At 44.9% G+C, this 14,760-nt stretch overlaps 1 protein-coding gene across 1 annotated transcript in view; it reads left to right on the plus strand.

Annotated features, from left to right (window-relative positions):
- Nucleotides 1-955: 955 nt before the first annotated feature.
- CAP2 (cyclase associated actin cytoskeleton regulatory protein 2) overlaps nucleotides 956-14,760 on the plus strand; it is a 151,094-nt gene continuing 137,289 nt past the window's right edge. Inside the window, exon 1 of the mRNA XM_039462690.2 lies at nucleotides 956-1,207. The gene's annotated coding sequence lies outside the window, so the exon portion shown is untranslated. The remainder of the gene's footprint in view (nucleotides 1,208-14,760) is intronic.

Raw genomic sequence — 14,760 nt, forward strand, 5'->3', positions numbered from 1 at the left:
CAGGGATGGTGCTGGCTCTGGCTTTACGCAGTGTACACATTCATCGATCAATATTTATGTCATTTTGTTTCCCTTCTTCCTAGACAAAGGGAAGCGAAGACTCACTGTACCTCACTACTGTCAGCAGAGAGCAATGTGCAATCGGAATGATCTTTAAGTTGTGACCTATGGGGTCAGAATAAACCTTGTAATGTACAGAACCAAATTATGTGCATCGACAGAGAATATTGGCCTTTTAGAAATTCATCTCATATTTATTGTTTGGAGATTTTACTTTTGGAAGACATCAATTCCATTTCCCCACTTTTTCTCTCTTGTCTGCAATTATTTTCCTGGCATTCATTCAATAAAGAGCTTCAAGTCACTTTTTTTAGATTGAAATAAACTTTGATGAAAATTGAAAATCAGTGCTTTCTTCCTAATGACGTTAATAGAGAAAAGCCTCCAATTTTGTAATTATAATCAATATATAGAGGGGAAGTGGCCACAAATATACTGCACATCTCAAGCCGGCTGGGTTCGGTTACTTTAATTTTTAAACAATCAGGACTTTTAAAAGTTGCTGTTTATACAATACTTTTTAAAAATGTTACACACTATGAGTGCACCCAGCCTTGATGCCTCGCTAAAGCGTTAGCTGTCTACTAGCTCCTTCTCCTGCCAGAGCCTTTATCCTCACTTTGGGTCTGGGGGTACACATGCCGGTCTCTTGCTTCCTAAGGACCCCATTATCCATTTCTCTGCACCAGTGTTTGGGGATCCAACCTATCTGTGCCTCCGTTAGCCAGGAGCCTCCGGATCTTTCCAGATTTCTTTGCAATACTGCCTGATGCACTGAATCCATTTCTCTCCTAGCCTGGCGCTTGGCAGGCAGGCTGGCGCTCCCTGGCTCTGCCTTCCCCATCTCCCTGTGTTTTCTCCCACGGCCCATCTGCCCCTCCTTTCCTCCACCCCCTTCTCCTCTCTGCTCCCCTTTATTTCCACTCCCCACCCGCGTGGCTTTGCTCTCCCTCTCCCCGCTCAGCTCGTCTGTATTTGGAGCTCCGGAAGCTGCCGGCGACTCTCCCCGGGAGCAGCGTGACTGACACCGGCTCCGATTCAGGGGGAGGAGGGAGAGGGAGGAGAAGGGGAGGGCCGCGGGAGGAGGGCGCAGTGGCGGGCCACGGATTTGCGTCGCCGAGGACGGGACCCCGGGGCAGCGAAGCAGGTAATCCTGCAGCGGTCGCGGCCGGGCCAGGCCGGGGCGGGCGGGGGGTCAGGGTGCAGGTGCGGGGAGGAGGTCAGGGTGCAGGGGCGGGGGGCGCTCGGCGGCCGGCGCGGGGAAGTTGCGTGCGATGGGTGGGGTGGGAAAGCGGCCGGACGCGGCGGTGCGCGGGGAATAAAGGCGGCGCGGGCGCAGGGTCCGGGGCGCGGGGACCGGGGCGCGGGGCGCGGGCCGCGGGGTGCGGGCGCGGGCTGACTTCCATCTGGGTCAGCGGAGCGGCGCGCCCTGCCCCCGCCTCCCCAGCCCCGGAGTCCCGGCCGCTCGGAAGGCGGGGTGCGGGCAGGAGCGGCCCGGGGCTGGCTGGCGGCCGCGGCCTCCCAACCCCAGCGCCGCCACCCGCCCGGCCGCTCTAACTTTGGGGGTCTCGCCCCCTGGCCCCCGGCTGTGAGTCTTCCAGGGGCGCGGGGGTGGGGGTGGGAGTCATTGCGCCGGGTCTGACCTGAGCCACCTCGATCAGAAAGTGCTGGAAAGAAACAGACCTGGCTTCCCCGCTGCAGAACCTGACTTGAGGCGATGAGTCACTTCTGAAAAATGCAGAGGCAACTGAGGCTTGGGGGAACCGCTCGGAAAAAACGGCACCGCCGCGGGCTCTCTGGCTGCTTTGGGTAGAGGGGTGTTCGTGGAAGTAGCCGCCCTAGCATCACTTTTAGGGCCGAAAATCAACCTGCAGATGGCCTTTTCTTTATTCTCATCAGGGTGGTGTTCGCTCCGAGTTGTAGTGATACTTGAATGCATGCATGCTTAAGAGTGAGTATGTATGGGTGACTGCATTTAGGAGATTGGACTAGGACTAGCTGCAGACAGCCACAGTGGAGATGAACACTTTCTAAGAGATCTAGGACCTTTGGTTTTATAGTCATGGGCATGCAGAAGCGTCTGGGACTCGAGCACTGTAGTTTACGGAATACTCCTCTATTTCTTTACTGCTTCTGTAGATTTCATTTAAGGAATGTTCCTTAGAATGCTTGATAAACTAGCTAAGCCTACTTAGTGTAAAATTACAACGGTAGAGTGAACTTTAGAGAAGTGGATATATAGTTACTGGAGTCTAATTAGACTGCAAGCCTCTTGAGAGCAAGGATGGATTGTTTGATAGTTCCTGCGGCACCAAACGGTATTTGGCTCATAGCCTGTAATGGATACACAATAAAAGTTTGTAAAATAGTTAATTCAGTACCTTAAGTGTAGCTGGAGCTTGACTTCTTGAATATACTGCAGATTTTGCAAGGAGAGGCGGCTTCTCCATGAATCCTGAAATTTAAAAAATTCTTAATATTACAATCAAAGTGTCATATAAATATTGCTTAAGGATAAAGAGAAAAAGAAGTTGACTATGAGAAATCAGGAAGGTGATTATCAAGGTGGTTTTTGCTAGTAGGAAGTAGGTTTTTGTTCCCCATAGTTAACGTGAGAAGTAATTTAATTTGCTGATAAACTGTAGGATTTGGTAAACTTTTGAGTTAAGAGCTGGATAGTAAACATGTAGGTTTTGCAGGCACCTACTCGATTCCACGGTTATAGTTTGGAAGCAGCTAAAGACAGTCTAAAGGAATGGTATGGCTGTGTTTCACTTTATTTACAGACATTGAACCTTGAAGGTCATATACTTTTCACTAGTAACAAAATATTTTTCTTATTTTTTCCAGTCATTAAAAACTGTAAAAACCATTCTTAGCTTGAGGAGGAGCAGAAAACACAAAAGTAAGAGAGAGGGGAATGGATTTGTCCTGCTGGTAGTAGTTTGCTACTCCCATGGACTCACTCTGTATAGAATTTGTCAAGGAACGTTTTGAAAGAATAAATGGGCCACATTCTATTGAGTGCCTGTTATACCCTGGTACTTAAGTTAAATACTCTCAAGAAAAGCATTAATTTATTTTGAGCATTATGGAATTTTCTTTTGTTTTGAATATTTCCTAACGTCTTTATGCGTGAGGTTTTGTTTTCATTAATTATGTAACATTTTATATGTAACAATAATATGCTAAGTCTAGGTAAGTTATGAACATTATATTCAACTGAACTACTGTGAATTCATCAGTAGGTTTAGAAACCAGGGCTTAAGAACTAGATAGTTGTGAAAAGATAGCCCATATAATGGGAGAAAATATTTGGGAATCATATATCTGATAAGGGACTTGTACCCACAACATATAAAGAGTTCTTACAAATCAATAATAAAAAGAAAACGAATCTAATTTTAAAATGGGCAAAGGATCTTAATAGCTATCTCCAAAGAAGATAAACAAATGGCAAATAAGCCCATGAAAAGATACTCAACATTATTACTCATCAGGCAAATACAAATCAAAACCATGATGGGATACCACTTCATACTCACTAGCATGGCTATAATTAAAAAGTCAGATAATAACAAGTGCTGGTGAGGATGTGGGGGAATTGGAACCTTCATACACTGCTAGTGGGAATATAAGATGGTGCCCTCACTTGGAAAAGTTTGACAGTTCTTCGAATTAAACATAGAGTTACCATATGACCTAGAAATTCCATTGTAAATATATGGCCAAGAGAAATTAAAACATATGCCTACAAAAAAAAACTGTACACAGATGTTTATAGCAACACCATTCCTAATAGCCAAGAGGTGGAAACAACCAAACGACCATAGTTGATGAGTGTATAAATAAAAGGTGGTATATCCATACAGTGAGATATTGTTTGGCCATAAAAAGGAATGGAGTATTGGTACATGCTACAACATGGATGAATCGTGAAAACGTTATGCTAAGTGAAAGAAGCCATTCAGAATATCACATATTGTATGATCTATTCTTATGAAAATGTCCAGACCAAGGACATGTATAGAGCTGGAAAGTAGATTTTTTTGTTGCTTAGGGCTGAAGGGGCTGGAGGTGGGTTGGGTAGGGAAGTGATAAAGGTCACAGGGTTTCTGAACTGAAACATGAAAATATTCTCTAATGGACTGTGGTGATGGTTGTGCATATCTGTGAATACACTAAAAACCATTGAGTTGTACACTGTAAGTGGGTGAATTATGTGGTATGTGAATTACATCTCAAAAAAATTGTTAAAGAAAATAAACAGAAGACTGGGGAAAAAGTACTAGATCGTTAGCTCTCTGGTTGCATGTTTGTGTTTTTCCTCTGTGCCTGCTCTCGTGTCCCTCCCAACCCTGGATTTTGTGTTCATCATTTTCCGTTTTATTGTAAACCAGTTGTATCACATATGTACGTATTCCTAAACAATAGTGTTTGGGTTTGTCTTTTGATGTGTAAGAAAGGTATGTATAATCTCACATTCTTTTTTTCTGTTTTTTGAGATGGAGTTGCTCCCTGTCACCCAGGCTGGAGTGCAGTGACACAATCTCAGCTCACTGCAATGTCCGCCTCCCGGGTTCAAGTGATTCTCCTGCCTCAGCCTCCCAAGTAGCTGGGAATACAGGTGCCTGCCACCATGTCCAGCTAAGTTTTGTATTTTTAGTAGAGAAAGGGTTTCACCATGTTGGCCAGGCTGATCTCAAACTCCCGACCTAGGCGATCTGCCCACCTCAACCTCCCTAAGTGCTGGGATTACAGGCGTGAGCCACCATGCCCTGCCTAATCTCGAATTCTTAAAATTCAACATTAGGTTATTAAGAATCACCCACATCGTTGCATGTACGTATGTAATTTTTTTTTTTTTTGGCAAATACTCCATGATTTATTTTACCATTCTCTTGTTGACGGGCATTTGGGTTGGTTCCCATGTTTTGCTATTACAAAGAATGCTGCTTGAAGGCTTTTTTCCATGTATCTTGGCACACATGTGCAAGAGTTCTTCAGTGTGAATGTGCCATGTATTTTAATGGCCAAAAAAAAAAAAACCACCCTGATTCTCCTTTGACTTAACACATTGATGGCATATAACCACTAACTCATTTCTTCAGATCCAGGTAAAATGACTAGATCTGACATTCCGACTTCTCATCCTATTTACATTCTAGTTGTAAATGTATTTCCCCATATTTTAAGAAGTGTGGAAAATCTTAAACTTCACAACTGAATTTCACAGCAGGACCTTTTAACCCAGTCACTTATCTTCATCTTCTTATGTCACCTGGATTTAGGATTGGAGGGCGGACAACTTTAATTATTATTACACCAAAGGAACAGTATGAAGGCACATGAATGGTTACTGAACCTCACTAAAATTTGCCTTGTATTGTGTATCCTAATAGGCGGTCTAGTATTTCTGATATGATTTAGTTAGGTAATTCTGATAACAATGAGCCTTCGCCAGTTTCTAGATCTGTCGCTGACTTTGGCTGTGAGCATTTGCCATTCATTCAGACATTTCTCCTTGAACTTGGAAGAGGGAAAGCACCTAGAGTCAGAACAAACCATTATAAGGAATTTTTAAATTATTTTTACTGTTTTAAGATACACATAAAATTTGCTATTTTAAACTTTTTTTTTTTTTTGAGACGGAGTTTTGCTCTTGCTTCCCAGGTTGGAGTGCAATGGCGCGACCTTGGCTCACCGTAACCTCTGTCTCCCAAGTTCAACTGATTCTCCTGCCTCAGCCTCCCAAGTAGCTGGGATTACAGGCATGCACCACCACGCCTGGCTCATTTTGTATTTTTAATAGAGACGGGGTTTCTCCACGTTGGTCAAGTTGGTCTCGAACTCCTGGCCTCAGGTGATCTGCCTGCCTTGGCCTCCCGAAGTGCCTGAATTACAGGCATGAGCCACTGCCTCTGGCCTATTTTAAACATTTTTAAGCATACTATTCAGTGGCATTCAGCTCATTCTCGCTGTTGTGCAACCATTACTATTGCCCATCTCCAGAACTTTTTTATAACGTAAAACCGAAACTTTGTACTCACTAAACAGAACTCTAGATTTTCCTCCTGCAGAGTGCATGGTAACCACCATTTTACTTTGTGTCTCTGAATTTGCCTGTTCTAAGACCTTACACAACAGTTGTCCTTTTGCTACGTGAGCTTTTTTGTTTCTTTGTTTTTGAGATGGAGTCTTGCTCTGTCACCCAGGCTGGAGTGCAGTGGCACCACCTAGGCTCGCTGCAACCTCCGTCTCCCGGGTTCAAGCAATTCTCTTGCCTCAGCCTCCTGAGTAGCTGGGATTACTGGCACACACCACCCCACCCAGCTAATTTTTGTACTTTTAGTAGAGATGGGATTTCACCATTTTGGCCAGGCTGGTCTCGAACTCCTGACCTCAGGTGATGCACCTGCCTCAGCCTCCTAAAGTGCTGGGATTATAGGGATGAGCCACCATACTCACCTACTTGATCTTTTATTTCCGGGGGAATTCCATCTTATTTTGTTTCTGGCTTCAGTAGACGCTTTTCCACTTTAGGAAAATATGGCTTCTTTCACTGAGAAATTATGTGACAGGATTGTTTCCCTTTCAACAAATAGCCCTATACGGAGAGGCACATAGGATGTTGTCTAAAACCAGAAGAAATTTTGACTATTATGAATGGGGTTTTCATCTGCACTGTCTAGTTAATTACACGTATAATAATCCTGGCTTCTTATTGAACACTTAGCCAACTGCAGAAGGTGCATTAGCCCCTAATTCTTAAAATTTCACATTTACCTGATACATTGATGAAATAGATAACAATTGATGTTCCTATTAGCCCTCAGCTTTTCACAATTTAAAGGCCATTCTGCAATATAGAAGTCTGATCTAGGCCAGGTGTGGTAGCTCACGCCTGTAATCCCAGCACTTTGGGAGGCCGAGGCAGGCATATCACAAGGTCAGGAGATCAAGACCATCCTGGCCAACCTGGTGAAACCCCATCTCTACTAATAATACAAAAATTAGCTGGGCGTAGTGGAGTGTGCCTGTAATCCCAGCTACTTGGGAGGCTGAGGCAGGAGAATCGTTTGAACCAGAAAGTCAGAGGTTGCAGTGAGCCAAGATCATGCCACTACACTCCAGCCTGGAGACAAATTTAGACTCCATCTCAAAAAAAAAGAAAAAGTCTGATCTAAAATCATTTTTATTTTGATGGGAAGGGGTATTCTGAGAGACTGAAAGAAGGTTCCAAGAGACTGAATATAGAAGAGAGGTGACCTAAATGCCAGTTCTGAGGAGGAGAATGGTTCCTGGAGCAGTGAGATGCTGGAAACACCAGAGGCACACCTGTAGTACCTAGACAGCTTGGTTGTCTTGTGTCTAATATTGTGCTCAGTTTAATGAGAAAATAACCTCTATTACTTTGCATAAGTCCATTAGGAAATCCAGAGAAATTCTGGGATCCATTGCTTGACTTACTCCCCCTATGTTGAGTGACTGCTCTATCCCTAGCATCTGGGGATGCAAAAATGAAGATCAAAGAGGGAGGATAGAATGAATAGAAGATGACATGCTGTAAACGTAAGTCTCAAAGGATCAGTTCTGGTGATTTGTCATCATTTCCTACTTTGCTTCTAGTTTTAGTCAGAGAAGAATTCACTGGATTCTTGTGAAAATGAATTATTTTATCCTAAGGCAACAAGAACAGTCAAATTGGACTACACTAAGAAAATGGGCGGAACATAATTTCAGAACTAGGTAAAATGTGCTTCCAGGTGGTGGATGTATCGTTCAGTCTGATTATAGTGTGATATACTGGAGTTGGAGGCGTCCGTTTGTAATCTTAGTTTGGAAGCTACTATGGTCTGAATGTTTATGTCCTCCCAAAATTCATACGTTGAAATCCTCACTGCCATTGTGAAGGTGTTAGGAGTGGGAGGCCTAATAGTCGCACCCGCTACCATACCCGGCTAATTTTTGTATTTTTAGTAGAGATGGGGTTTCACTGTGTTGTCCAGGCTGGTCTCGAACTCCTGACCTCGTTATCCGCCCAACTTAGCCTCCCAAAGTGCTGGGATTACAGGCATGAGCCACGGTCACTGCACCCAGCCGCCCAGGTTTCTTTCGAAGAAAGCTCTAGGTGCCTGTGCTGCTCCCTGTTCTGCCACACAGTTCTGTTACTGCAGCCGCGGGTGGGAGAGAAAAATGCAAACAAAACCCCAATCCTGGGCTTTCCTCACCCTCTTCTATTGGCCGGGGTCCCGTTTCCAGTTCTTCTAGCCAGAAAGAAGAGGTTCTGTCGTAGTGTTTGCAACCTGCACCCCCACACAGTTCTGACTTCAGGACGACCCTGAAGAAAAAAATGAGAAAAAAAACCCCAGCATTTTACTCCCAGATGAGTTCCCTTTTCAATTTTGATTCTTCTCAATTCATCTACTATTGTTTTGTCTTTTGGAATCTGAGAGTTGCCTTTTGTGTTTTTAGTTTTTGGTGGAGATGAGGTTTCACCATGTTGGCCAGGTTGGTCTTGAACACGGTTTGGAGAGACGCTGAAGTGGGCTTCTTCCTTCTTGAGTTGCCTGGTAGCCCCTTTCTCTTTTTGAAGCTTTCTCTTGTTTCCTTTTTCTGTTTCTTCCACACCAATCTTTTCTTCCCACTGTACCTAACTTCTCTGTTTCCCCTTTTACTTTGGCCTCCCAGGTTCAAAGAGGAAAAACAGAAGAACCTGTAGTAGTTTTTTAGTGGTCAACAGCAGGAGTTGAAAACTCTTATTGATTGTGTTGAAGTAATAAATTGAGGCTGGGAGTGGTGGCTAATGCCTGTAATCCCAGCACTTTGGGAGGCCAAGTCAGGAGTATCACTCGAGCCCAGGCGTTCGAGGTTGCAGTGAGCTGTGATTTGCACCACTGCGCTCCAGCCTGGGCAATTCTGTCTAAGACCGAATGAGACCCTGTCTTAAAAAAGAAAAGTTGGCCAGGTGTAGTGCCTCACACCTGTTATCCCAGCACTTTGGTGGATCACTTCAGGTCGGGAGTTCAAGACCAACCTGGCTAACATGGTGAAACCTCGTCTATACCAAAAAATAAAAAAATATTTAGCCGGGTGTGGTGACGCATGCCTGTAATCCCAGCTACTCAGGAGGCAGAGGTGGAAGTGAGCTGAGATCCTGTCACTGCACTCCAGCCTGGGTGACAGAGCACGACTCCTAAAAAATTTTTTTAAAAATTAAAGTCAAGTGTAAAAGTAGATCCAGGAAGCTGGAGACACATGAGGAAGCTGAACAAGCAAAAGGAGGCTGAAGGAATGCTTGGGCCAAATTGATCACCTGGCTATTTTATTTTACATCAAATGATCACACTTGCATTTGTTGGTAATTTCTATTCATAAAACTGGCCCAGCACTTAAGAACTGATCCTTAGGGTGTCTCTTTTTTCATTTTCTTTTAAGAGAGTTGCTGAATCTATTATTTAATTGCACATAAATTACAATGAATGCTGGTACATTTTGAGATTACAAGGAATTTCAGCACACCTATTACTCATTGTCTAAGTCCATTAGTATTGCTATAAAGGATACCCGAGATGAATGTATAAAGATAAGAGGTTTATTTGGCTCACAGTTCTGCAGGCTGTACAAGAAACATCTGTTTCTGGTCAAGGCTTCAGGCTGCTTCCATTCATGACGGAAGTTGGAGGGAAGCTGGAATACGCAGATGACATGGCGAGAGAAGAGGCAGGAGGAGGGGAGAGGTGCCAGGCTCTTTTTTTTCTTGCCACTCTACACCTCACAAATGGATGCCAGCCTCTTTTTAACAACCAGCGCTCTTGGGAACTAATAGAGCAAGAACTCACTATTGTGAGAATGGCACCAAGACAGTCATGAGGGGTCCGCTCCCGTGACCCAAACACCTCCCACCTCCCATTAGACTCTTCCTGGGGATCAGATTTCAACATAAGATTTGGAGGGGGTCAAACAAACCAGACTCTAGCACTCATCATTCCAGAGAGACAAGGCATTCTTCAAACTGAGATGACAGAATTTCATAAAGTAAAACATTTCTAGTCATGAGAAGTAACTGACCATATGAAATGATATCCTCTTTTTTTTTTTTTTTTTTTTTTGAGACGGAGTTTCGCTCTTGTTACCCAGGCTGGAGTGTGCAATGGCGCGATCTCGGCTCACCGCAACCTCCGCCTCCTGGGTTCAGGCAATTCTCCTGCCTCAGCCTCCTGAATAGCTGGGATTACAGGCACATGCCACCATGCCCAGCTAATTTTTTGCACTTTTAGTAGAGACGGGGTTTCACCATGTTGACCAGGATGGTCTCGATCTCTCGACCTCGTGATCCACCCGCCTCGGCCTCCCAAAGTGCTGGGATTACAGGCTTGAGCTACCGTGCCCGGCCAGATATCCTCTTTTATGCTTTTAGTCCATGGTGCTTTTGATAGTCCATGGCTTGCAGTCAGAGATGATTTTGCAATGTGCTTGTTCTGTGGTGTGATTTGAGAACTGTGGTATGTGAGGCCGGGCACAGTGGCTCACGCCTGTAATCCCAACACTTTGGGAGGCTGAGGCGGGTGGATCACCTGAGGTCAGGAGTTCGAGACCAACCAGACCAGCATGGTAAAGCCCCGTCTCTACTAAAAATACAAAAAATTAGCTGGGTGTGGTGGCAGGCGCCTATAATCCCAGCTACTCAGGAGGCTGGGGCAGGAGAATCACTTGAACCCAGGAAGTGGAGGTTGCTGTGAGCTGAGATCATGCCATTGCACTCCAGCCTGGGTGTCAAAGTGAGACTCATGTCTCCAAGAAAATAAATAAATAAATAAATAAAAGAAGTGTGTGAGATGTTACTGTCAGTGTGTCTGGAAGACAAAAGTGGAACACTTGCCATGATAATTCAGGGACTGAGCACTCACTGGGTACAGATCGCAGTGATGAGTGCCATGGACCATTCAGAGAGAAGTTATTATAATGGCATGTTTATATTCAGAGATGAGTGCTGTGGACCATTCAGAGAGAAATTATAAAAACGGCATCACTTTATAGTTGCAAAGTTCATGCTCGCCTTTTATCTTCCCAAGAATCCTGAGGCATGTATTATTATTGGGTAGATAATACTTACAATGTATTTCCAGAAGTCCCCTGAGCTTTAGGTCCCTACTCGTAACTGCCAACTGTAGGCACTTCAAATGCAGATGCTCTGACTCTGATCCCCTCTGCCCTGGCCACCTCCACTCCCTATCTGTGTTTTGATTGGCACCACCTTCCCTGAAGCAAAACATCTAAGACATCCTAGTTTCTCCCTTTCCCTCCAAACCCCCAACCATTTAATCTTTTCTCAAATCTTGCCTAATCTAAACTTCCCTTAGATCTTCTTCAATCTGCTGTCACTTTCTTAGTAAATTCCCAACTCCCCTCCTAGCCCTCTCTATCACCCCTTCTAACTATGTATCAATTCCTTGTTTCTCATGCTTTGTTAGCTCCTGGCACATAAAGAATGTTTGTTCAGTATTTACTCATCATTCATGCTTCCATGCCTTTGCATATGCGATGCATAGGCTCTGGGATGCCTTTACTTATTTTTCTTCTTCTGAATACCATCCTCTCAACTTTGAGACTTAATTTGGTTCCTGTCATCACTTTGGTAGCCTCTCTGCTTCTCTGGGCTCAGTTGCACATCTGCCTTTTTTGCGCTTCCCTTCCCACGTGCCCCCATCCCATTCCTGCACACCTCTGTTATGGTAATTCTCAAAGTGTGGGTCTGTGTACTCTGAAGGGTGCTTCTTAAAAAGGCAGATTCCTGGGAATACCCAGAACTACCGCATCAATATTGTGGAGAGTGGGGCCCGGGAGCCTGCATTTAGGAACCCTCGGCTCTCCCCCAGTGATTCTTACACAGAGGAAAAAGAATAGTGAGAACCAATGTTTTATTCACTCACCTGCCTGGGCCCCTACAACTAGTTCCAGGAGTGGGGAGTGTGGTCACTTGGAGCAGTTTCACCATTACTTCTGGCTGTTGTGAGATGAGAACAGCAAAGATACTTAGATTTAATGGTTTTTAACTGCATCTTTACTAAGAGGCACAATCCTTTTTCATGTGTTTGCTTTTAAACCTTTTTTGAGTTATAATTTTATATGCCATAAAATTGACCCGTTTTAAATGTCCTAGGCAACCCCCTAACCTACTTTCTGTCTCTATACATTAGCCTTTTCTGGATATTTCTCTTTTTGTTCTTTCTTTCTTTTTTCTTTTTCTTTTTTGAGATGGAGTCTCACTCTGTTGCCCAGGTTAGAGGGCAGCGGCGCCATCCCGCCTCCCAGGTTCAAGCAGTTCTCCTGCCTCAGCCTCCCCAGTAGCTGGGACTACAAGTGCGCACCGGCACACCTGGCTAAGTTTTTGTACTGTAGTGGAGAAAGGGCTTTGTCATATTGCCCAGGCTGGTCTCAAACTCCTGAGCTAAGGCATTTCTCCCGCCTTGGCCTCCCAAAGTCTTATAAATGGAATCATACAATACACGACCTCCTTGTCTAACTTTCATTTAGCAGAATGTTTTTGAAGTCCACGTGTTTTGTAGCATGTATCAGTATTTCATTCTTTTATATGGTTGAATAATATTCCATTATAATACATACGCCATGTTTTGCGTAGCCATTCACTGGTTAATGAACGTTTAGATTGTTTCCATTTTTTTTTTTTTTTTTTTTTTTTAGACGGAGTTTCGCTCTTGTTACCCAGGCTGGAGTGCAATGGCGCCATCTCGGCTCACCGCAACCTCCGCCTCCTGGGTTCAGGCAATTCTCCTGCCTCAGCCTCCTGAGTAGCTGGGATTACAGGCACGAGTCACCATGCCCAGCTACGTTTTTGTATTTTTAGTAGAGACGGGGTTTCACCGTGTTGACCAGGATGGTCTCGATCTCTTGACCTCGTGATCCACCCGCCTCGGCCTCCCAAAGTGCTGGGATTACAGGCTTGAGCCACCGCGCCCGGCCTGTTTCCATTTTTTGACTGTTACCAACAGTACTGCTATGACATTTGTGCACAAGTCTTTGTGCGAACATATATTTTTATTTCTCTTGAGTGAAGTAGAGTGGATTGGCTGGTTCATATGGCAAATATGTGCTTAAGTTTTGAAGAAACTTCCAGTTTAAAGCAACTGTGCCATTTTCCATGTTCATCAGCAATGTCTGAGGCTTCCAATTCCTTCATACTCTCACCAGCACTTTTTATTATCTACGTTTTGGGTTGTGGCCATCCTAGCGTGTGTGAAGTGGTATCTGACTGGAGTCTTGATTTGCGTTTTCCTAATGACTACGGATGCTGAGCCCTTTTACCTGTGCTCTTGGCCGTTTGCCCGTCTTCTCTGGAAAGATGTCTCTTCGGATATTTTGCTGATTACTAAACTGGCATATTTGGGCTAGTTGCAGTGGCACACACCTGTAATCAGTTTGGGAGGCAGAGGTGGGCGGGTCACGAGGTCAGGAGAGGGAGACTAACTTGGCCAACATGTTGAAACTCCGTCTGTACTAAAATACAAAAAATTAACTGGGCGTGGTGGTGCACGCCTGTTGTCCCAGCTACTTGGGAGGCTGACGCAGGGGAATTGCTTGAACCCAAGAGGCGGAGATTGCAGGGAGCTGAGATTGTGCCATTGCACTCCAGCCTGGAGGGCAGAGTGAGACTCCATCTCAAAAAAGCAAAACAAAACAAAACAAAACAAAATCTGGCATATTTATCTTCTTACTGAGTATAAAAGTTCTTTATATATTCCAGATACAAGGGGAGTAATGCATTTACTTAATGGAGGGACAGAAAGTTCACGAACCCGCTGCCCAGCCTGTAATGGCCTGGCCAGTAGGATCTCCATGGCTCTTCTTTTCTCAGTGCCAGGGTGTGGCCCTTAGGGAACTCCTAGAAGCAGTTCTTTGAACTCTACCTTCCGCACGGCGTAAACAAGAGCAAAAGGGTAATGTGGGGACGCAGGAATAGAAAGACAGGTGGGGACACAGGTGCTTCGAAAGGGCCAGAGAGGGGCCTGGGGAATGAGCTCTTCTTCAGTGAAGGGTTTCTATCTCACGTTTAGCTAAGGGAGTTTCTACTCCGTGATAGGGGAGTACAGTGGGGTTTATCCTGGTCCTGCTCAGCATTCAGAGTCCTTTATTTTATAGCTCCGCCTATTCAGACCCATCGCTGCAAGTCAGGGCACAGAGCCAGCCTTCGGGATGTCCTGAGGCTTGCACACAGCCTCCCGACATCTCAGTTCCTGCAAGAGATCCCTCCTTCCTCAGTAGCCCAGTTCTCTGTGGCCCAGTGTCACGGACAGCTGGCCGGCCCCCAGTGGTGCAGCTGTCTCCTCTTCAAGGAGATGGTGGTGCTTTGAAGACACAATCTGTGTCTCAGCCACCTGTGTAGCCACGCGTCAGTACCGAACGTAGCTTGAAACACCTTTGCTGACAATTTCCTTAAGCCACGGAATGAAGAGGAAGGAATGAGTTTGTATATCGGAAGTAGGAAACCTGAGACTCAGACAGATTAGGTAGTCTGTCTGCTGGAAGACTCAAGATCTCCAGAGTCATGTGCGTTGTCAGTGAAGGGGTGGGGTCTCAAATTAAGGTTCTCTGATGCCCAGAGTTCTTTTTCCACTACATCAATTTATGAGTCCTAGCCTTCTGTCTTCAGAGATTTCAACTTAGAGGACAAATGCTTAA

Source organism: Saimiri boliviensis, chromosome 4 (genome assembly GCF_048565385.1).
Source record: "Saimiri boliviensis isolate mSaiBol1 chromosome 4, mSaiBol1.pri, whole genome shotgun sequence".
Taxonomy (NCBI): domain Eukaryota; kingdom Metazoa; phylum Chordata; class Mammalia; order Primates; family Cebidae; genus Saimiri; species Saimiri boliviensis.